Raw genomic sequence first — 24,865 nt, forward strand, 5'->3', positions numbered from 1 at the left:
CAGGGAAAGGAATTTCAGAAAACCAAAACACCTCAGGCACAAACCAGGGCTACAGAGAAGTTTTCACCACTCCCACACACCCCCTCAGAGCGGTGAGGGCATTCCTCCAGCAGGGGATGGATGAGCCCAGACCCCTCAATCCCCAAATTCCCGAGGCTCTGGAGCAGAGGCTTTGCCTTTAGAACAGCTCCCACCCACTCAAACCCTCCTGGCTGCTGTCAAACCCGGGAAATTCCCATTGATCTCCGGCAATGCTGGAATTTATCTCGGCACTTTGTCGTTTTTTTTGGCGACGATTCAGAGGAAAGTGACAAACGCAAGCGAGCGGGGATTGATTTCTGCGGGAGGATCAGAGATCTGGACGAGGTGTGAGGATGAAGGGAGCGGGATCAGAGAGGGAACACAGAGGGCACCAAGGAGGGCACTGAACCCACAGCAGCGGAATTAAGGCAGACGAGAGGGAAGTTGTGGTGCTGAGAAGGGAAACCAAACCCTTGAAGGAGACGACAGAATAAGGAGAACGTTGATTTATTTCTGTGAAATCCAGGGAGCTGTCCCTCAGCGCGGAGCTCTGTGTGCGCTGGGAAATCACAGCCACCTTCAAACGAGCTGGGAGCTTTCATCCCCCTCTCAGGGCGCTTTATAAAACATCATCACAACTCTCAGCGTTTTACTCCCCAACGCTGATGCCAATTTCCGTCTTGTCAATCTGCCGCGACGCTGCGTCCCCGCGGGATTTATTGAATCCGAGTTTTAAAGGGAATAACAAAAAAATGTCCTGAGATTTTGGAGAGGCTGGGAAATCCCAAACTCCCACCAAGGGCTGGAGTGGAGGGAGAGCAGCAGCTGAGCCCCTCAGGATCCCCCAGCTGGAGAACTCCCGCTGACCCCGAGTTATTCCACTGAATTTGCTATTTAGGGCAAGGCACAGAGAGGGGAAATCCCAGCCCCACTTTTTTTTTTGTATTACAAAATTTCTGTATTTTACAAATATTCCTGTGTTTTACAAATGGAATTGCGCTGAATTCCTCCTCGTGGCACATTCCTGCTCCAGGAGGGACCAGCACAAATTCCCAAATAATTAACTTTTTCCCCATTTTCCTCTCCTAAAGTGCCCTTTAATATTCAGGATTTTACCTCAATGCCCCTTTCCCCTTGTGATCACCTTTATTGTGCCTGAACTCGAATTCACCTTCCCCCAGAAGCTTCTGGAACTTTCCCAGGGGCTGATTGCAAATCCCTGAGTTTTTCCATGTCATTTTTTGGGATTCAGGCCCTTCAGAGCTACAACAAAAAAAAAAAAAAAGCTGTTTTTTTTTGTAGCAGCAGCAAATGACAGAAAAGCAAAGCCTGACACACAATTCTGGTAGCTTTCATTCCTGGAAAATTACCTTTCAGGAAGGGTTTTGTGTTTTATGCTCTTCACGAGAGGCCAAAAGGGACTTTAAATCTTTTTATGGCAATAATAGAAATGAAAAAAGAAAGGAGGAGAGGGAAGAAAAAAAAAAGTTAGGAACAAACATTAAATTCTTCTCTGAAATAAACACACTGCTGTTGTCAGAACACATTAGGAGATCTGGACAGCAGCAGACAGGGATGAGTCAGTATTTCAAAACTGATTAGGATAATTTAGATGTTAAAATGAGATCTTAAACCAGTGAAAAACTGAGAGTCCTGAATTTATTTATTTTTTTTTTTTTCAAATTAGGAATTATTTAAATTGAGCGGCGTTATTCTTCCTGCAGTAAAAAAAAAAAGAAAAAACACCCAAAAAACCAAAAGTTAAAGTGTTCTCAACAAGCTTGTGATAAATACAAATAAATTTGGCAATAAATTCTGCAGAGGCTTTTCCCAAGTGTCTAAACACAACTTTTTTACACTTTGTGCTACCAGAAAGAACAAAACTCCAAAAGTCCCAAATGTGGCTGAATTCCCCTCTCTGATCCAGCAGATTTTTGGGATCAGAGGGAGCTTTTCTCCCTCTCTGCTCAAAGTTTGGGATTTTTCCCTCTCTGCCTGTCCGAGGTTTGGGATTTTTCCCTCTCTGCCCAAGATTTGGGATTTTGCCTGATTTTTGGGACTGAGGCGATCCCTCCTGCAGGGACAGGATCCATTCCCACCTCAAACCACTCCCAGTTCCCTCCCTGGAATTCCTCCTCCTTTGCTTCCTTTTCCCAAACCCCTGAATTTATAAATCCTGGAGCAGCTCTGGGTAATTCGCTGCTGCTTTGGAAGTTTTTTCTGCTGTTTTGGATGTTTTCTGCTGCTTTGGATGTTTTTTTATGTTGCTTTGGATGTTCTCTGTTGCTTTGGATGTTTTTTCTGCTGTTGTGGATGTTTTCTACCCCAACCCAAAAGGAAAAACCCATTTTTTTTTCCCAGCTGAGAACATCCCAACCCCTCCTTTGGACAGCTCAGGAGCAGAATCACGACTGGAGATGAAGAATATTCCCAATATTCCCAATATTCCCCTTTCCATGGATCCCACCCCGCTGGATTTTAACCCCTTGCACTCAGGATTTCCTCCAGCACCAAATAAATCCCCAGGCGTGCTCAGCTTGCCTGGGAAATCAGGGCACGGAAAAATAAAAAAGCCTGTTCCAGAATAGAGAATTTCCTCATGCCTGGCACCGTTTCCATGATGAAATTTGAGTCATTATTCAGTCAGAAAAGCAGCTCGGTGAGATTTGCCTACATTTGCTTAATCAGATGACCCCGGCCCCCCACGCAGAGTGGGGTTTTTGGGAGGCTCAGAAAGGGGTGGGAATGGCAGAATCAAAAATTACCCTATAACTATTAAAAAAAACCCTAAAAAACCTTTTGTAGGCCAAGTCTACAAGAGATTTCCAAATGCAAAACCTCTTTTTAACCTCTTCTTAATAAAACTAAAATCTAAATCTATAAAACTAAATCTAAAACTATAGAACTCAACTACCCTTAAAAATACAACAATAAAACTTCTTCCTATATATAATCTATAAAGATACAAGCAACAAATCCAGTACACAAAATGATACAAAAAAATCGCAATAAAAATCAAGGCAGACAACCAAAAACAAACCAGAAAAGGGCAATGAGTGCTGCAGTGTCGACAACTTATCTTTAAAAATAAAAAATTTTATAAAAGAGGCTTTTTTTTTTTGCCCCAGTGTCACCAAAGAGGCCAAAAGGTGGCACCAGGACCGGGAGGTGGCTGTGCTGTCACACACACAGAGCTTGTCCCTCTTGTCCTGTCCTGCCCTGCCCAGCAGATTTCCACAACCCTCATTTTCCTCTTCCCAAAGCTCCCAGTCCTTCCTCAATCCCTGTGCCCCTCACACTTTCATTCCTATAAAACCTTCACTCCTGTCCTGGGCTGTGGTGTAGGATGTGCACACAGTATTTATTCCATCCCCATCCCCATGAGCTGTTGGAACCAGGTGGGGCAGTGTTTTCCCAGGCCCCTCCTTTGGGCTCTTCTGCTCATGGCCCATCAATGCCTTGCCCAGGACTCACAGGGAACTCCCTCCAGGAGCTCTCTCTGTTTAATGGGCCATCAAGGAGCCACTGCACGACTCCTCATCCCATTGGGAGATGCTCCCAATGCCCAGGGGGAGGAGCCAAGCATTCCCACCTGGAGAGAATCTGGGATTTGGGACAGGACAAGCAGCCCTGAGCCACTGGATTCCCAGAGGAGCAGAGCTCCCAGACCTTTCTGTGGGATCACTGCTCCAGGAAGAGCCCCTCACCTGGACTGCTCCCACCACCCTGCTCAGGGTGTGCTCTGACTCTGTCAGTGCTCCTTTGTGTTATTGCATTTATTTTATTTTATTTTACCTTTTTACCTTTCTTCTTATTAAATTGTATTTCTGCTTTGGAGCTTCTCACTCGTTTTGCTTTCAAACCACGACAACCCCAAAAAAAGAGAAGCAAGTTTCACCCATCCCACCTTTTCCCACAGATCCCGAACTTCATCCTCCTCAGAACCATCCCATGGATGTTCCCAAATCCATGAAATTCACCGAGGGAATTTCCAGTCCCTGGCTGCAGGAGGGAAGCACATTTATTTTACCCCCAGCCAGGATTAATTTGTTGATAAAATGTCGCTGCCCCTTCCTGTGCTTGTGGAGATGAATGTGAGTCCCACTGTAATCCCTCCTGCGCCCTGAATTTATTTATATCCCAGCCACACTGATTTATAAAAATGATCCATTACATTTATTAAATATTAACTGGGTTACAAACTCGAAGCGTCTTTCATACATTTATTTAACATCTAGGGTTTTTTTGGTTTTATTTTTTTTTTATTTGAGCAATATGCAAACAATATAAATCTTTGAAGGGAAACAGGATCCTGCAGAATCCCAAAAAGAGGGATCTGTAACTCACAGTATCCCAACACGGGGTGTGTGAGGAGTATCAGCCTTGCTGTGCATCCAACTCCGACCTCAGCCCCTGCTGGGGGGAAATCACAGCCTGGAAATGGAAAACTGTGGGTTTGGAATGGCCCAGAAGCTCCAGGAAAATTCCTGAGCAGCTCCAGGACAATTCTTGAACAGCTCCAGGGCAATTCCTGAGCTGCTCCAGGACAATTCCCAAGCACCTCTGGGACAATTCCTGAGCAGCTCCAGGGCAGTTACTGAGCAGCTTCAGGACAATTCCCGAACAGCTCCAGGACAATTCCCAGCACAAAAGGAGTTTCCCCTCCAGCACAGCCCCGGGTTTGGGCAGAGCTGGCCCCGCACAGAAGGAGCTGTGGGGCGCTGCCCTGGGATGGATCAGATCCCTGATCCCTACCAGGGGAGATCCAGGAGGAAGAGGAGACTCCATCCCTTAGGGACCAGTGCCAGTGCCTGCCCTGCAGTGTCCCCAGTTCCAGCCCAACAGTGTCACCAGTGTCAGCCCTGCAGTGTCCCCATCCCTGCAGTGTCCCCATCCCTGCAGTGTCCCCATCCCTGCAGTGTCCCCAGCCCAGCAGTGTCCCCAGCCCAGCAGTGCCTCCAGTGCTGGCCCTGTAGTGTCCCCAGTGCCAGCCCTGCAGTGTCACCAGCCCAGCAGTGACCCCAGTGCCAGCCCTGCAGTGTCACCAGCCCAGCAGTGACCCCAGTGCCCGTCCCACGGTGTCCCCAGTGCCAGCCCTGCAGTGTCACCAGCTCTGCAGTGTCACCAGTGCCAGCCCTGCAGTGTCACCAGCTCTGCAGTGTCACCAGTGCCAGCCCCACAGGATCCCAAGCCCTGCAGTGTCCCCAGTGCCAGCCCTGCAGTGTCCCCAGTGCCAGCCCTGCAGTGTCCCCAGTGCCACCCCAGCAGTGTCTCCAGCCCTGCAGTGACCCCAGTGCCACCCCAGCAGTGTCTCCAGCCCTGCAGTGACCCCAGTGCCACCCCAGCAGTGTCACCATCCCTGCAGTGACCCCAGTGCCACCCCAGCAGTGTCACCATCCCTGCAGTGTCCCCAGTGCCAGCCCTGCCCTCCTGGGGACTCTGCTCTCCCTCTCCATGACCTGCTGCCCCCAACAATCCCAACCAGGGAACCCTGAGCAGAACATCCCAAATAAAATCTCATTTATTGCCCATCAGAGGGGCTGGGAGCTCACCCCGGGCCTCCTCCCAGGCTGGATCCAAACCCCTCCCAAGTGCTGCCAAACTTCCCGGAGAAATGGATGAGGCAGGCAAGGAGGGGACTCCCCAAATTAACTCCTCTCCTACTCAAAATTTCATGTTTCACCTGCTAATGTGGATCCCTGCCGAGCTCCCAGAGTTGTGTCTCTGATGAGATCCGGGTTCAGTTAATCTTAATTACTGAGACAGCGATATGGAAATGCTCATTTGGAAAAGAAAAAAAAAAAAAACAACATGCAAAAAAACCCCAACAAAACAACCCACAAGAGGAGCTCAGAGAGAAATCCAACTTCATTCCACCCAGGCTGGGTGAAAAACCAGGCTCCAAAAATGGGGTTTCATTCCAATGCTGAGAGCTGGACAGACCACAGCAATAAAAAATGATGAAATTACAATTTAGGGACACTCAGTGGCCGAGTGAGACATCACAGAGCAGCTCTTGACAACAGAGCCTTAAAATCCCCGCTGAGCTCATTAAAACCGGGCTGAGGAACCTGCAGCTCCTTCTGCTCCTTCAGGTAAATCTGGACTGCTGAGAAAATTGGGCCCATTAAGTATTAATGGACATAATTCCAACAGCCAGAGCCCAATTTAAACAGGAGTTTTTAGAGGAGGAGATTTGGAGTTATCAGATTTCCCAGTTCTTGCTTTTGCAGGAGTTTCCAGTCCTTGTTGCCCTTTGCATAAATTGAATTTAATGATTGGTTTTTATATTCTGTGATTTCGTTTCGTTGTGATTGGGGAAATAAACTTTACCTGCAGTTAAACAATAAAGTTTGGGATGTAAAATTTTATAATTTATGATTTTTTTTTTTCTTGCAAAAAAAACCAGATTTGGGATTTCTGTCCAGCTTTTGAAGTGTCCCTTACAACAGGAAACATCCAATCCATTGATGTTTTCTCCACTTGCAGGGACACTGAGCCACAGAATTTTTTTTTAGATCTCTCTGTGAATTCAATCAAAGCAACAAGTGACATTTAAGGAATATTTTAACGTTGTGTTTGCAGCAGCTCAACCCAGGAGGGGGAGCTGGGCGCTGGAGCAGCTTTGGGTTCCACACCCAGCCTCTTCTGGCTGCTCATTTTTCTGCTTTTTTCAGGGCATTTGGCTACAAATATTTCCTGAAACACGACCTCCATGCAATTCAAATTAATCAGTAAAATGTCTTGGTGAATAACATTGTTAGAGACCTGTGAGGATTTGGGTTTGCTGGAGTTTGTAGCTGCCATCAGCTGTTTCCTGCACTGGGACAACATTGGATTTCAGAGTTAATTGTTTGGGTAAGGGAATATTTTGTAATTTTTCTTTCGCTCTTCCCTTCGCAACCAGGAAACTTTGGGTAAAGTGATGGGAGTGGAGATTTCCCAGATGGAATGGGAAACTTTGGATAAAGGGGTGGGAGCACAGATATCCCAAAATAAAAGGGAAACTTTGGATAAAGAGATGAGAGCAGAGATATCCCAGATTTGAATAAAGGGATGGGAGAAGAGATATCCCACATGGAATGGGAAACTCTGGATAAAGCAATGGAAGCAGAGATATTCCAGAATAAAAGGGAAACTTTGGATAAATGGATGGGAGCAGAGAGATCCCAAAATAAAAAGGAAACCTTGGATAAAGTGATGGGACCAGAGATATCCCACATGGAATGGGAAACTTTGGATAAAGTAATGGGAGCAGAGATATCCCAAAATAAAAGGGAAACTTTGGATAAAGGAATAGGAGCAGAGATATCCCAGACTCTGGATAAAGGGATGGAAGAAGAGATATCCCAAAGTAAAAAGGAAACTTTGGATAAAGTGATGGGAGCAGAGATATCCCAGATTTGAATAAATCAATGGGAGCAGAGAGATCTCCCCTGGAATGGGAGAGCAAAGAGAGCAAAGCCAGCCCCACCCAGCCCCAAGAGCTGCCCTGGTCTGGAAGGCACAGAAGGCACAGAAATCCTCTCTGCCTGTTCCTGATCCCCCCAGCACCCTCCCAGCCACCCCAGGGACCTTTTCTGGAACTTTCCCTGTTTTTTCCTGGCCAAACCCACCCAGGGCGTGCTGAGCCCCTGCAGGGTGAGCAGGATGGAGCCACCTGAGTCATCCCCTCACCCCAACCCCATTTCTGTGTCAGATCTGCCCCAAACCATCCCACGGGAGGTTGTTTACCCTTTTTTCACTCCATTATTCCCCCTCTGCGGTGAATCACAATCCCCTGACTCTGCTGTCACCTCCCTCCCCTGTCACTCGTGCTGTTGTCCCCACCGGGAGCTTCAGCTGCCTGTTTACTCAGCCCCCCGTGGGGGGAAGGAACAAAAGAAAACCCCCCTCCAAGAAAAAAAAAAAAAAGCACAAAAGGGAAAGAGAAAAACAGCCCCAAAAAAAGCCCCGTTTGGAAACGCTCTCCCGCAGGAACCTCCCACACCCACCGCCCCTACAGCTGACGGTTTTGTGCCGCACAAAGATTAATAATTTTCAAAACCTGACATTTTCCATCTGAATCACAAGCTACTTTTGTGAGAGATTTTTTTTTTTTTTTTCCCCCATATCCTGCTCCACGCTGTTTCTCACGCTGAAGGGGTTTTGTCATGGTAAAAGACCCGGCGGGTTTCCAGCTGGTGGCTCTGTGGAGGGGCCGGGGCTGCCAGCACCAAAGGTTCCTCATTAACGCCAGAGGTTCGTCATTAACACCAAAGGTTCCTCATTAACAAACATCAAAGGTTCGTCATTAACACCAAACGTTCCCCATCAACACCAAAGGTTCCTCATCAGCACCAAAAGTCCATCATCAACACCAAAGGTTCCTCATCAACACCAAAGGTTCCTCGTTACCTCCAAAAGTTCCTCATCAACACCAAAGATTCGTCATTAACACCAAAAATTCCTCATCATCACCAAAGGTTCTTCATTAACAAACACCAAAGGTTCCTCATCAACACCAGAGGTTCCTCATCAACACCAGAGGTTCCTCAATAGCACCAAAGGTTCCTCAATAACACAAAAGGTTCCTCATTACCACCAAGGGTTCCTCATCATCACCAAAGGTTCGTCATTAACACCAAAAATTCCTCATCATCACCAAAGGTTCCCCATTACCACCAAAGGTTCTTCAGTAACACCAAAAGTTGCTCAATAACACCAAAGCTTCCTCATCAACACCAAAAGTTCCTCATTAACACCAAAAGTTCCTCGTCAACACCAAACATTCCCCATCAACACCAGAGGTTCCTCATTACCACCAAAGGTTCCTCAATAACACCAAAAGTTCCTCATTTCCAGCCACATTCCCTGCCCTGAAATCCTCAGGCTGCCGCGTGCCCACCTGGAGAACTCCAGGATCCACCCAGCCTTTCCCACCTCCCCTCCAAGCAAACCCTTTCCCAGCTCCCCCTTCCCCATCTCCAGCCTGATTTCCAGAGATTTTACCCAATATTGCAGTCTCTGATCTTTTACAGAATCTCCTCGAGGCTTTTACGATGAATTTTTAAACGAATTTTACAAAATCCTACAGAATTTCCCAGATCTCCACCTGCAGGGGCCTGCAGGGGACACCAGTTCCGGCACCTCCAGCATTTGCTGATGGGAAAAATTAAAAAATTCCTTCCTGTGGGGTCAGGAAACACCAGCCCCTTTTGTTCTCACCATCCTGAGAATGCCTCCTCAGACTGGGGGAAACTTTGAAGGGTGAGATTTTGGGTTGATTTCTAAAAGAATAATTCTGTTTTTCATATATATATTTTTTTTTTTCTTTTCTTTTCTTTTTCCGGCCTCCATGACATCAGAATTTCCCCTGTTAACTGAGCTATTGCTCAGTTAACAACCCGCAATTTCTCCTTTTCTGCGTGGGAAAAGGGAACACCACGACCCGAGGAGCGTTTGCAGCAGATGAAAAGCTCTGGGGAAGGGAGGGCAGCGATTTTCCTCAGGTCCTGCTCAGGACTGAACTCCTGGCAGAGAACAAAGCCGCCCCTTCAGCTCCCAATTCACACTTCAATTTCCCCGAACCTTGTAATACAAGTCATTACACCCTCCATGACTTATCCTCAAATTGCTGGTAATTTTTATGTTGAACAAGCACCCATTTGCAGGCGTTTTTTTTCGAGCCATTAGGAGCGGGAATATTCCAATTTGGAAGTGGAGGCTGATGGCTGGAGAGGCAGCAACCCACGGGCTGAATGCAGAAATACAGAATTCAGATTTGGGATTGAATGCTGGGGGGGGTTTATAACACCCAGAGCTGGAAATTTGGTGAAAATCTGCTTTTTTTTTGTTTTTTTTTTTTTTTTTTTTTTTTTTTTTGTCCCTAACAGGGCAGGGGAAGAGGGTGATCAGCCACCTCTGCATTCCCACAGCTCACCAGCTGCTCTCAGAACAAAAAAGCAGCAATAACATCACTCAACGCTCCCATTTATTAATTTTATTTTTTTTCCCCCACAGCACGTCAAAAATCATGGAGTATGACATTAAAATCCATCTCCTTCCAGCTGCCTGAACATGATATTTGAGTTGAGTTCCTCGGCGCTGGGGTTTATTAGGTGTGATAAATGTCAGCCTGGGCGGTGGGTGAGGATCCAGCTCCTCCGGGAGCTGCAGCTCAGCCCAGCTGGGCTCGATGAGGAAGAGGATGAGGATGAGTCTTGGGTTTGGTTTTTTCACCTGAAATTCAGGTGGTTGAGAGTCTTTTGCCCTCTGAAAACCCTGAGCCAGGTCACGAGAAAGAAGCAGAGCCTTCAAGGTCTTGTTTCTCAATGTTTCTTGTGTTGTTTATTATTTCATGTTTCACAATTTTCACTGTGCCCAGTCAAGCACAGTTTAGCTCCCGTTTAAGCTCCCATTTAGCTCCCACTTATCTCCTGTTTAACTCCAGTTTAGCTCCCTTTTACATCCCATTTAGTTCCCATTTAGCTCCAGTTTAAGCTCCCATTTAGCTCCAGTTTAGCTCCCATTTTAGCTCCTATTTAACTCCAGTTTAGCTCCTGTTTACATCCCATTTAGCTCCAGTTTAGCTCCCGTTTAGCTCCCATTTAAACTCCTCTTTAAGCTCCCATTTAGCTCCTGTTTACCTCCCGTTTTAGCTCCAGTTTAGCTACCGTTCAGCTCCCATTTAGTTCCCATTTAACTCCCATTTAGCTCCAGTTTAGCTCCCGTTTAAGATCCAGTTTAGATCCCGTTTGAGTTCCCATTTAACTCCCATTTAATTTAACTCCCGTTCAGCTCTTGTTTAAACTCCTGTTCAGGTCCCGTTTAGGTCCTGTTCAAGCTCCTGTTTAAGCTCCTGTTTAACTCACGTTCAACTCCAGTTTAAGCTCCAGTTTAAGTCTCATTTAAACTCCCGTTTAGCTCCAGTTTAGCTCCCGTTTAAGATCCCGTTTAGATCCCATTTAAGGTCCCATTTAACTCCCATTTAAGCTCTCGTTTATCTGGGAGCAGCTCTCAGGCTGCTGTTACAAAGTCACTGAGATTGAAGCACACTCGACCTGCAGGTTGTGCTGAGCCCCTCTCCCACCCTGGTTAATCTGGGAACGACATTTGGGAGTGCTGGGGGTGTCTGAGCCCCCTCTGACAGAGCCCTGAACTGGGCCGGGTTCAGAATTAAGAACATTTCCGATGACAAGCGTAATTAATGACTGTTAACGACAACACAATGTGAAGTTGGATGTTTATCAATCACTAAAATAGTGCACCATCACCCCAGGGTCTGCACAGAGCTGACAAACTCCTTTCCACTGAGGACCTGCACAGCCTTTCCTGGGCAAGGTGCTCAGCTCCGCTCCAAAAATCTGTCCAGCTGTTATTTTATATTTATATTTTATTTCATAGGGTGAAATCGCCAAGTCAAAGTGACTTGTGACGAGGGACAGCTGGACCCTCCTGTGCCCTGTGGGACACTCCTCTGATGGAACTGCACTGTCTCCCTGCTGGAAAACTCCCAATTCCTGCAGTTTCCCAGCTGGATCCCCCTGCTCAGCACGGCAGGGACAGACACCACAATCCCTGGGAATTCAGGGACACAAAACCCTCCAGTGAAGGGGAAAAATCTCCTCTGGGGCTGGAACTCTGAGCAGTTTGTCACTGGTGGGAGCAGCTCTGGCACAGCAGCAGCACACGGTGCCACGTTTCGTGTTGGGAGAGGAGAACAGAGAGGAACAACAGCGTGAAAATTTGTTATTAATGATGTACAAAGCCCGTCCTCGTCAGCTCAGACAGCCTGTCAGAGACAAAGGCATCCTCGGGCTTTGTTCTCAGGCAGAACACAGTGGAGAGGGTTTCATCTCACTTCTAACAGCAACTGATCCTAAAGAGCCTTGGGAACGTCAGCGGGGCCGTGCTTGGACAGGGACAGGCTGCTGGGCTGGAATAATCCTCACAGACACTCCCTGAGTGTCCCAGGAGGTGACAACTCATCCCAGTGAGCTGCTGTCACCCATCCCTCCCTCATTTACCCCATCCCAGACCTGCCCCTGGATGGGAACTGGTCCTAAAGAATGTCACTGGGAATGAGATCAGTCCTTGAGCTCAGTCCCAGGAGCTGAGACTGAGAACTCATCCCAAGAGCTGCTCCCATCTATCCATCCATCCATCCATCCATCCATCCATCCATCCATCCATCCATCCTAGAATTGCTCCTGGATGAAAACTGATCCTAAAGAGCCCTGGGAATGTCCCTGGGGCTGTTCCTTGGACAGGGACAGGCTGCTGGGCAGGAAATAATCCCCACAGCCACTCCCTGAGTGTCCCAGGAGTTGAGAACTCATCCCAAGAGCTCTTTCCATCCATCCATCCATCCATCCATCCATCCATCCATCCATCCATCCATCCATCCATCCCTCCATCCATCCATCCTTTACCCCATCCCAGAGCTGTTCCTGGCTGGAACTCTGCTCCCCTCCACCTCAAACTGCTCCTCTGAGCACATCCCAGCTGTGGCAGGGATGGAGCAGCACCCCTGGGATGTCCCAGCCCCTCTGGAATGTCCCAGCTCCTCTGGGATGTCCCAGCCCCTCTGAGATGTCCCAGCCCCTCTGGGATGTCCCAGCCCCTCTGAGATGTCCCAGCCCCTCTGGGATGTCCCAGCCCCTCTGAGATGTCCCAGCTCCTCTGGGATGTCCCAGCCCCTCTGGGATGTCCCAGCCCCTCTGGGATGTCCCAGTCCCTCTGGGATGTCCCAACCCCTCTCAGACCCTCCAGACCCCCTCAGGTGCAGCCACCATCCCCAACCAGGCTCTGCTCTGCTCATCCACCAGGAAAATCTCCGGGAAAAAAAAACAAACCCTGGAATTATTCCGGAGCCCTGCTCCATCGCCCTGTGAACAATATCCTTTTCATATCTGCAGCATGATCAGATCGCTGGTTTCCTCCCCTGCTGCCTGAGTCATCCTCCGGCAGCGTTATTAACCCCTGCTCGGGGACTCGCAGCCCTTTTGTTCCAGGACTTGGAGATTTATTTGTCAAGTCTGACAGCTCCGATCTCCTCTTGCGGCGCCTGAGCAGGAATTTATGAAATCAGGAGGCAAAATCACGGCGAGGGTTGATTTGGAAATGAGAAAGAGATAAACAACTGCTGGAGATTAAAATCTGCATTTCCATAAAAAAAGGCTGTGAAGGCATCAAGGAGCAGGGAAGTGACACGTCTCACGTGTGCTTAACATGTGGTTTATAGATTTTTTTTAAGAAGATATAAAAACACTTCAACTCCATCCAGGCATCTCGAGAAATCAACAGGTACAGAAGAGACTCGTTTAGAGTAAAAAAATGAGATTGTCTCTGCGCTAAAAACGAGTGGTGTTACCTCGGGCTGAGCTGAAACGCTCGAGGTTGGAACAGAATGATGTGATCAACACCATCAGGCCTCATCAGGGCAGCGCTGGGATGTTTTAAAGTCATTTTCCTCATCACAAAACTCCGTCGCCTCCTGTGAGGAACACAACCCAAGGGTGCTGTTCACCATCAGGACCCTCATCAAACACAAATAAACCGAGGGATTAAAACTTGATAAAAAAAAAACCCAAATCCCAGCAGTGCCACGCTCTGGGTGCTCTCAGGGATGTTGGGTCAGGTATTGGAGTACAAACCAGAAATCACAGAAATCAATCACAGAAATCACAGAAATCAATCACAGAAATCAATCACAGAAATCAATCACAGAAATCAATCACAGAAATCAGTCACAGAAATCAATCACAGAAATCAGAGCCAGGCCAGAGCCTGCTCATCCCAAGTCCCAGCAGTGTCACACTCTGGGTGCTCTCAGCCACCATTTAGGGATGTTGGGTCTTTGAGTATAAACTAGAAATCACAGAAATCAATCACAGAAATCACAGAAATCACAGAACTCACAGAAACCTCAGCCAGCCCCCCTCGGCTGTGACATAAGTCAGGAACCAAATGCACAGATTTTGGGATTTATGGACATCCAGACCCGGCTCTAGCACTGGGCTGGACGTTAAACCCGAGCCCTGTCCCTGAGCCAGCCCAGCTGAGCCAGAGCCAGAAGAGCCCAAAGGAGGGGCCTGGGAAAACACTGCCTGTCTTGGGTTGTGGTGTAGGATGTGCACACAGTATTTATTCCATCCCCATCCCCATGAGCTGTTGGAACCAGGTGGGGCAGTGTTTTCCCAGGCCCCTCCTTTGGGCTCTTCTGCTCATGGCCCATCAATGCCTTGCCCAGGACTCACAGGGAACTCCCTCCAGGAGCTCTCTCTGTTTAATGGGCCATCAAGGAGCCACTGCACGACTCCTCATCCCATTGGGAGATGCTCCCAATGCCCAGGGGGAGGAGCCAAGCATTCCCACCTGGAGAGAATCTGGGATTTGGGACAGGACAAGCAGCCCTGAGCCACTGGATTCCCAGAGGAGCAGAGCTCCCAGACCTTTCTGTGGGATCACTGCTTCAGGAAGAGCCCCTCACCTGGACTGCTCCCCCCACCCTGCTCAGGGTGTGTTCTGACTCTGGCAGTGCTCCTTTGTGTTATTGCATTGATTTTATTTTATTTTTACCTTTTTACTTTTCTTCTTATTAAATTATATCTCTGACTTGGAGCCTCTCATTCGTTTTGCTTTCAAACCACAACACTGCCCCACCTGGTTCCAACAGCTCATGGCGATGGGGAGAGAATAAATACTTTGTGCACATCCCACACCACAACCCAGGACACCCTCACTGTGTCTTTTACGCTCTGAGATCCCTAAAACAAACCAGCAGGATTTGCTCTGGTCTCTGCTCTCCCCTCCCCTGGGAGCTGCTGCAGGGCCAGGATTGTGCTTAATAAAACACAATAAAACACAACAAAACACAATAAAATTCCAACTGAGCCGGGGGGGGGGGAACGGGATTTATTCCAATGGGAGGAATCAATTCCAGGATAAATTCACCTCATCCCCTCTGCAGGACACGATCCCAACCCTCTGGAGCTGCCTGAAAACTTTGTCATTGTCCCTTTTCCCCATCCCCAGGACAGCAGTCACGCTGCCAGAGCTTTTTTATCTCCCGTTAAAAGCAAAATAAAAAATTTTTATCTCTTCCTTTGCAGCAACATAAACGGGGAAAGCAAAGCAGGGCTGCCCTGGGGAGGGTTGGGATGTACCTGGACTTGTTTTTTCCCTAAAATTCCCCTTTTTTATGGCTCCTGAACAGGTGAAATATCACCTGTAAACTCTGTTCCTGCAGGTGAGGGACAGGAGCTGCTGCCTTGAATATTCATCAGTGTCAAAGTGAGGCACATAAAGGGTTTCTTTGGGGTTTTTTTTGCTGCCTCCTGACAGGTTTTAGTTGGAAAAATCCCGCTTGGAATTCCAGGGAGGAGGTGGCAATTCCTGGTGGGGTTTTTTGGGGGGAATTTATCCACCAGCGCAGCAAAAAAGGGCCAAAAAAGAAGTGAAAAATGAGTTTTGCTCTCTCGGAAAAATTTATAAGGTTAATAAAAAATAAAGACGAGACAATTTAGGAGACAGAAAAGCAAAAGTATCTCAGCCTTGCCAGAAAAGCCACTCACTCCTCCAAAATAATAGTTTTTTTAAGGATTAACCTTTTATATTTGCATTTTTCAAACTTTCCTTTGAGTCCACACATTCCCTTTGGTTTTTTCGGCCCCTCCTTCCTTCCAAACTTGTTAATAAAATTAACATTTTATTAGATAAAAATCCCAACTGGTGCCTGGTAGTTCTTTCTGACACCAGGAGATCAATGAATTCCTTCTTGGAGCTTTTTTGTTCCACCTTTATCTCCATCTTATCAATTCAGAAATGTGGAAGATTCTCTCTCTGTATCTTCTGGTGAGGGGTTGATTTGGTTTTGTTTGACTGGTTTGACTGGTCTTAAATGTCATAAAAAGCTTTAAAATGTGGAAGATTTTCTCTGTATCTTCTGATGAGGGTTTGATCTAGTTTGGTCAACTGGTTTGACTGGTTTTAAATGTCACAAAAAGCTTTGAAATGTGGAAAATTCTCTCTCTCTGTATCTTCCAGTGAGGATTTGATTCAGTTTGGTCAACTGATTTGACTGGTTTTAAACGTCACAAAAAGCTCTAAAATGTGGAAGTTTCTCTCTGTTTCTTCTGATGAGAGTTTGATTCAGTTTCGTTCGACTGGTTTGACTGGTTTTAAACGTCACAAAAAGCTTTGAAATGTGGAATATTCTCTCTGTATCTTCTGGTGACAGTTTGATCTAGTTTGGTCAGCTGGCTTGACTGGTTTTAAATGTCACAAAAAGCTTTCACGACTTAAAAAAAATACAGTGAAACTTTCCACGTCATCACGTAGAGCATTCATTTTAATATTTGCCAAAAGCCAACTTTATAACGCGCATTCCTAACATGCAGAATCATCCCTAATCATCCCTAATCATCCCTAATCCAGGGATTTCCAGGGCTGCTGGACATCCCCCAGCCCAGGGAAGAGCTTCTGGCCCCTTCCAAGCAGATTTTAAATTAAATAATCCTGGAATCCCCCAGCTCTGGGGGCTGCTGGCAGCAAAAATATCCCGAGTGGGGTTGGGATGGCCCCAAAAAGCTCCTCTGGGATGGCACCAGGAGGATCCCGGCGGGGAAAACGAGCAGCAGAGTTTGGGCTGGCAGCCCAAGTTGGTGAAATGGTAATGACAGGAAACAGAAATCCCACTGCCTCCGAGAGCAGCAGATGATTCAGCCACATTTAGCAGGTTTTGGGGGAAAACACCGGCTGTGGGGTCCCGCGCCCAGCGCGCGCTCGCGGAGGGGGTGGCGCCTCCAGTTTGCCCAGTAAGGAGCTCCCAGTTAGCCCAGCCTGGTCCCTGGGGCCTTCCTCCATCAGCATCATCATCCTCTGCAACCCACAGAACCCCAAACCTCTGTCCCTTGTCCCCTCCTTCATCATCATCCTTTTCATCCCACAGAACCCCAGACCTGCCTCAGGTGGGGTCAGGAGCTCAGGAGCTCCTTCAGCATCATCCTCTTCATCCCAAAAACCACCTTCCCACCTTCATAGAACCCCAAAGCCACCTTCCCTCCTTCATCATCATCCCCTGCACCCCACAGAACCCCAAACCTCCCTCCCTCCATCCTTCATCATCATCATCATCCTCTGCACCCCGGGGAACACCAAACCCGCCTCAGGTGAGATCAAGAGCTCCGCCCTCAGCATCATAATCCTCTCCATCCCACAGAACCCCAAACCTGCCTCTGGTGAGCTTGGGAGCACCTTCAGCACCATCCTCTCCAGCCCACAAAACCCTAAACTTCCCTTCCTTCTTCATCATCCTCCTCTCCACCCCATGGAACCCCAAACCTGCCTCAGGTGGGCTCAGGAGTTCCTTCAGCATCATCCTCTTCATCCCATGGACCCCAAACCCACCTCTCCTCCATCATCATCATCCTCACAAAACCCCAAACCTGCCTCCCTCCATCATCATCATCACCCCTGCATCCCCCAGAACCCCAAACCTGCCTTCCTCCTCCATCATCATCCTCACAAAACCCCAAACCTGCCTCCCTCCATCATCATCATCACCCCTGCATCCCCCAGAACCCCAAACCTCTCTCCCTCCTTCAGCATCACCCCCTGCACCCCGCAGAACCCCAAACCTGCCTTCCTCCTCCATCATCATCCTCCTCTCCATCCCCCAGAACCCCAAACCTTCTCCGTCCCAGAGAGAGCCAGGATGGAATAACAATAAACACAATAACAATTAACAGGATAACAAGACCCTGAGCCAGCGAGGCCACGGAACAACAATTACCAGGGTAACAATTAGCAGGATAATGACCCCGAGCCCCAATCCCACCCTGCCAAAGGCAATAAATCCCATTTTGGGGAAGCCAAAGGGCTCCCCGTGGGGTTTTGACTGATGGCTCCGTAATTTGCTGTCACCTCCACGTTTCCCACCTCAGCTCCGTTCGCGGGTTTCCAAATTACACCGGAATTGTGTTGTTTGCACTTTTAATCTTGTAAAAAAACCTCTCGCGGCAGCCGCGCTCGTTCCATGGGGGAGGATTCCTAATTTATGTAAAGTATTACGGAAAATGATCTATATGACAGTTCGGTGTAAAATGCTAAATGCAAGTCATTACTCACTGAAGATAATTTGAGAGTATTGTGTCAGGGGAGACATTAGATTGCAGAGGATAAAAAGTTGGAATAGGTATTCACATATTTATCCACATTTGCATAATCAACCGCAGGAGGTGGTGGCTGCTCTCCTGGGCCCAACTAACACACAACGAACTCAGCGGCAGCTGGGAAACTTTCCATTGTTTCCCGAACTATCCACACAATTCCTGGAGTTTTGTTGTTGTTGTTGTTGTCTTCCAAAGACAACTGCAGTTCCTGTCCCAGAAAAAAAAAAATCTTATCCCAAAAAAAATATCCTATTCCAGTGTCTTGTGCAGTTCCTATCCCAGAAAAGAAATCCTATCCCAACTGTCGGTGCAGTTCCTATTCCAGAAAAAATATCCCAGAAAAAAATCTCCTATCCCAGCTGTCTTCTGAGTTCTTATCCCAGAAAAAAATATCCTATCCTAGAAAAATTATCCTATCCCAGAAAAATTCTCCTATCCCAACTGCCTGTGCAGTTCCTATCCCAGAAAACAAAATGTCCTATCCCAGAAAAAAACCTCCTATCCCAACTGTCTTCTTCAGTTTCTATCCCAGAAAAATATACCAGAAAAAATATCCTATCCCTGCTGTCCTCTGCAGTTCCTATCCCAGAAAAAAATCTCCTATCCCAAATGCCTGTGCAGTTCCTATCCCAGAAAAAATATCCCAGAAAAATTCTCCTATCCCAACTGTCTGTGCAGTTGTCCTCTGCCAGCTGGAACCTCCAGTCTGCTCCTCTTCAAGGCACAGATACTGAATTTGTGCACCAGGGAGTGATGCTGGAAATGACACACCTGTGCCACTGGAAATCACACCTGTCCCAGTGGAAACGACACCCGTGACACTGGAAATGACACACTGGGAATGGCACCTGTCCCACTGGGAATGGCACACCTGTGCCACTGAAAATCACACCTGTCCCACTGGAAATCACCGGAAATGGTCCCTGTTCCCCCAGCCTGGCACAGGTGCAGAGTGCTCTGCCTGCATCCCAAAGCTCTCCCAGCCCAGCAGCTGCTCTGGGCACCCTGGAGGCCCCAGAGAAGGAGATCCAGCTCCAGTTTTGCTCTCCTGGAGCACCTGGAGCTCCCAGGGAAGGAGATCCAGCTCCAGTTTTGTTATCCCAGCACAGCCTGAAGCCCCCAGGGAAGGAGATCCAGCTCCAGTTTTGTTTTCCCAGAACAGCCTGTAGCACCTGGAGCCCCCAGGGAAGGAGATCCAGCTCCAGTTCTGTTCTCCTGGAGCCCCTGGAGCTCCCAGAGAAGGAGATCCAGCTCCAGTTTTGTTTTCTTGGCACAGCCTGGAGCACCTGGCAGCCCCAAGGAAAGGAAATCCAGCTCCAGTTTTGTTTTCCTGGAGCCCCTGGAACCCCAAGGGAAGGAAATCCAGCTCCAGTTCTGTTTTCCTGGCACAGTCTCTGTCCCCGGGCAGGACTGAGCCCGCAGGGACGGCAATTCCAGCCACCAGATGGGCCATTAAACCCTGTCCTGGCTCTGGGACACGGCACCAGCTGCTGGGGATTGAGGGATCCCAAATCCCCAAACGGATTCCAGCCTGGAATCCCCAAATCTTCACAGTGGAGCAGCCAGAGCGAAATCTCTGGGATTTGGTGACAAAAGCACGGGCAGACCTGAGCTAATTCCTGTCCCACAACAAAACCAGGGCCAGACCTGAGCTAATTCCTGCCCCACAAACCCACACCAGACCTGAGTTAATTCCTGCCCCACAAAACCAGGGCCAGACCTGAGTTAATTCCTGCTCCACAAAACCACACCAGACCTGAATTAATTCCTGCCCCACAAACCCAGGGCCAGACCTGAGCTAATTCCTGCCCCAATAAACTACAACCAGGCCTGAGCTAATTCCTGCCCCACAAACCCTGGGCCAGACCTGAGCTAATTCCTGCCCCACAAAACCACACCAGACCTGAGCTAATTCCTGCCCCACAAAACCACACCAGACTTGAGCTAATTCCTGCCCCACAAAACCACACCAGACCTGAGCTAATTCCTGCCCCACAAAACCACACCAGACCTGAGCTAATTCCTGCCCCATCCCCACTGGGAGAGGCAGGTTTGGAGTTTTTCCTGTGGGATTTGCACCTCCACCCTCGCTCCTGTTGGGTTCCAGCTCCAAACCGAGCTCTGCTCTCCCTGTTCCATCCCTCAGCAGACACAAACACACTCTGGTGTCGCCCTGATTTTTTTCAGCATTTTGATATTTGTGTTTTTGTACATTTTGGAGTTTTTACGCGTTGTGACGTAAACAAAAAATGATGTTTTGAAAACTGTGCATTCCTTTTGGGAAGAAGGAGGACAAATTAAGTGACTTCTAGTTTGATCAGTGGGGTCAGAAAGGTGTCAGCCTCATCACCCAATCCCTGATCAAACTCTAAAAGCTGTAAAAGTCAAAATCTCAAATAAACTTCCTTCTTTTTCTGTTCTCACAACCTGACTGGTGAGTGTGGCCCTTTCATGTCAGTCTAGTGACACTCTGGTCCCTCTCACACCTCCCCAGGATGATAAAAGAACACGACACAGGAGCTGTTTCGGTGCTGTATGAGGGAGGCGTCGTAAATCAAAAATGAAAAAGAATTCAGCGGCTCCAGCACGAGTTGGAGCCCATCTGTTGCTGTAAATTACTTTTTGTTCCTCGATCTGAATGGGAGCAGGTGCTGGGGCTGGGAGCTCCTCTCTGCCTGTCTCCACAATTAACACCTGGTTTTAATTACAGCCGCACAACTCTGTATTCCCTGCCATATTAAAATATATTTTAAACATGTAATACAAATGTTAAAAAATAATAATTTTAAATAATTTCAATAATATATCTAAAGTGTGTAATTATAATATGTATAATTATAATATGTATAATATAATATAATATAATACAATACAATATAATATATTACCTATAATATATTACATATATTACATATAATATATTACATATAATAAATTCCATATTATATATTATATATTATATATTTTACTATTATATAATTATATATTATAATTATATATTATATTTCTGTATTATTTATAATAAATTTAAATATTTTCAAAAATACATATAAATATATATTTATAATATATACAAATATAAATATTTATAAATATATATAAAATAAATATATTTAAAATATATTAAATATATTAAAATCCACAACAATGATTTGAAGTTCCTGTGACATCCTCCAATAAATCCTGGGCCGGATTCCCTGGGATTTTGGGAACACCCAGAGCTCCACTCTCTCTCCTATTCCTCATCATCACCTCCATCATCATTAATATTATTACTTCTAATTAATATAATTATTCATAATTAACAAAATTAATAGTAAATAACTATAAATAATAAATATTAATCAATAATTAATAATAATATGCTTTTCCAGCAGCATCCAGGCAGGAAAGGGCAACCCTGGGATGGAATTTGGGAAATTCTCCATGTCCACCCTCGGTGTCACCTCCACCACAGAAATCATCAGCTCTGTGATTTTTTTATTTTATTTTATTTCTTTAACATTTTACTATTAAAGCCTGAAATACATTCAGAGCACCAAACGACACCTCCACCAAATGTGCTTTTCCAGCCCCTAGCCAAGTTTAAAAATAAACTTTCGCATCTGTTAGCATTCTATTTCTGCATAAAAAAAAAAAAAAAAAAAAAAAAAAAAAAAAAAAAAAAAAAAAAAAAAAAGGAGCAGAACAAATCCTCATCATTTTAAAGATAAAATAACTCCAGCGAAGATAACGCCACTGTCGGCTGCTGGATGGTTTCACAGAGCTGTAAAACCTTTTATGAGGCTTCAGCGCTCGGAAATGAAATTGGAAATGGGGAAGCGCAGATTGCTTTGATTTGGGAAATTGTTGTTGTTAAAGGGTTTATAAAGGAGCTCCTGCCCAGCCCCGTTCCTGAGGTGTTGGGGAAAAACTCCCAACTCCTTGTAAAAATAATTTTTATTCCGGGGCTGGTGCTCAGTGAGGCAGAAAAAACCCTCTGGGCTCCTTTGGCGACCCCAGAGAGAGAGGAAAAAAGGTCAAAAATCCTCTGGGCTCCTTTGGTGACCCCAGAGAGAGGAAAAAAGGTCAAAAATCCTCTGGGCTCCTTTGGCGACCCCAGAGAGAGAAGCAGAAAAGTTCCAGTCCTATTCCAATTAAAGAAAATAATAATAAAAATAATAAAAAAGAGGTTTATTTGGAGGATGTGGGTCATTGGATGCTCCAGGTGTCACCCTGATTTTTCAGTCCTCTGATTTTTGTTTTTGTATTTCTACTGGAGTTTCTTTATGGTTCTAATGTTATTTAACATAATCTGAGTTATAAACATTTCTCCTAAATGTTTATTTAACATAAACAAAGACTGATGTTTTGTAAAAAACCCCATTCTTTTCAGGAAGAAAGATGAAAGTGATGGACTTGAGTTGACCACTGGGGTCAGAGAGGTGGTTCCTTCATCCCCCAATCCCTGATCAAATTCCAAATCCTATTTAAACCCCAAATCATAATAAAATTACTCTTTTCTCTGTTCATTTCTCAACTTGACAGTGAGTGTCGTTCTTCCTTGTCGTGACTTTGACCTCCAGGCACTGAACCCAATCCAGGCTTCCCAAATCCCCGTGAACATGGAATTAATTCAGAATTATCACTCTCAATTCACTCCCTGGCCATGGACAGAGGGACAAAGACAAGGACAGACCCCCAGGAAAATCAAGATCTGCTCCCCTCACTGAGTGTCACACAAAGCCAAGTGTCGTTCTAATCTTCAGCCTTCTGATGGTTTTTTGCATATTTCTCCTGGAGTTTCTCAAAACAATGTAGATTGTTTTCATATTTCTCTGTGATGGACTTCTGAGTTGACCACTGGGGTCAGAGAGGTGGTTCCTTCATCCCCCAATCCCGGTTCAAATTCCAAATATTATTTAAACCTCAAATCATAATAAACTTCCTCTTTTCTCTCCTCACTTCTCAACTTGACAGTGAGTGTCGTTCTTCCTTGTCGTGACTTTGACCTCCAGGCACTGAACCCAATCCAGGCTTCCCAAATCCCCGTGTCCATGGAATTAATTTGGAATTATCACTCTCAATTCACTCCCTGCGCCTGGCCATGGACAGAGGGACAAAGGAAGGGATGGACTCCCAAGAAAATCAAGATCTGCTCCCCTCACTGAGTGTCACACAAAGCCAAGGGCTCAACTGAACTGGAAATCGCTGCTTGGAACTGGAAATGGCTGAGAAAGTCCTGACCCAGGTGAGATAAATTCCTCCAGGACACATCCAGGAATCCAAAGGCACCACACCAGCTCGGCTGAGCTGCTCTTTAAGTTGTTTTCCGGGCCATTTCTCACGGGTCCGCGGTGCTGAGATGATAATTCATGTTTCAGCGGGGACAGAGGGAGGAAAAACACCAGGGCAGGCAGGGACAGCAGCCAGAAAAATGCAAGTGTGCAAGATGTTCTCCAGAAAAATAAAATTAAAAAAATAAAAAAACAAAAAGGGGAGTTTGAATTGGTGAGGAAACACAAATCCAGCCGCTTCCAGGAAAATAAAAATCCTGATCCCATTGTGTGGGCAGGAAAATAAAGATCTTGATCCCATTATATGAGCAGGAAAATAAAAATCTTTTTCCCCATTGTGTGAGCAGAAAAACATAGTTCCTGATCCCATTGTGTGAGCAGGAAAATAAAAATCTTTTTCCCATTGTGTGAGTAGGAAAACAAAGATCTTGATCCCATTATATGAGCAGGAAAATAAAGATTCTGATCCCATTGTGTGGGCAGGAAAATAAAGATATTTTCCCCATTGTATGTCCTTGCAGGGAGACATCCCAAAGCAATCCAGGGATTTCAGAGATCTGGGGAATCCCCCTGCTCTCTGCACAGCCCCAATCCACAATTCCATCCTCGTTTGGCCCCTCTGGAGGGAAACTGCAGAGCCCTGCTGGGTTTGGGGCTGAATTCCTGCCTGGACTGGTCCCCACCCCACTCCTGGCCCCACAGGAATAAAATAATAACCTGGATGGGGATTCACAAAACCACTTCAGGATCTGGTTTTATATTTTACAGACATTAAATCTCCACAGCTGATAGTAAATAAACATTCCAGGATTCCCAGAAAACCCTGGATCCCAATTAACTCTCCTGGATGAGGGGTGAGGCCCAGAGTGTCCCCTGAGCCTGGGATGAATCTGAACCAGGTAAATCTAAAATTAATCAGTCAAAAAAAAAAAAAAAAAAAAAAAAAGTCACTTTAAATTGTGAGTTTGGCTTATGGATGCAGAAGGAACATTGAACACTTTTTCCCCACTGGACTCTGGAACTTCTCCCTTATTTGATCTAAAATAAATCAGTCCAAAAAAAAAAAAAAACCCAAAAAAAAAAAAAAAAGCCACTTTAAATTGTGCGTTTGGCTTATGGATGCAGAAGGAACATTGAACACTTTTCCCCACTGGACTCTGGAACTTCTCTTTTATTTGATCCTTTCATATTAAAGATGCTTTTTTATTTTTTTTACCTCCAAGGTGTCAAATCCAGGAGTTTGTTCCCAGGCAAATCCTCCTTTCCAGAGCTCTGGCCCAGGGGGTTCACACCAGGAGGAAATTTCAGCTCTTCAGGAAGGTTGTTATATATTTTTTTTAAACATCACCATCCATTACCAGAGCTCTGAGCCATAAATATTGATTGGCTTTTGACACGTTATTGATGAAACCA

At 46.3% G+C, this 24,865-nt stretch overlaps 1 protein-coding gene across 1 annotated transcript in view; it reads right to left on the reverse strand.

Moving 5' to 3' along the window:
• The window catches only part of UNC5D (unc-5 netrin receptor D), a gene marked incomplete at its 5' end in the record, with an annotated part of 94,252 nt that overhangs the window by 62,059 nt on the left and 7,328 nt on the right, over nucleotides 1–24,865 (reverse strand). The gene's annotated exons all lie outside the window — the stretch shown is intronic.

The sequence above is a fragment of the Zosterops lateralis genome (genome assembly GCF_965231275.1).
Source record: "Zosterops lateralis genome assembly, chromosome: 30".
Taxonomy (NCBI): domain Eukaryota; kingdom Metazoa; phylum Chordata; class Aves; order Passeriformes; family Zosteropidae; genus Zosterops; species Zosterops lateralis.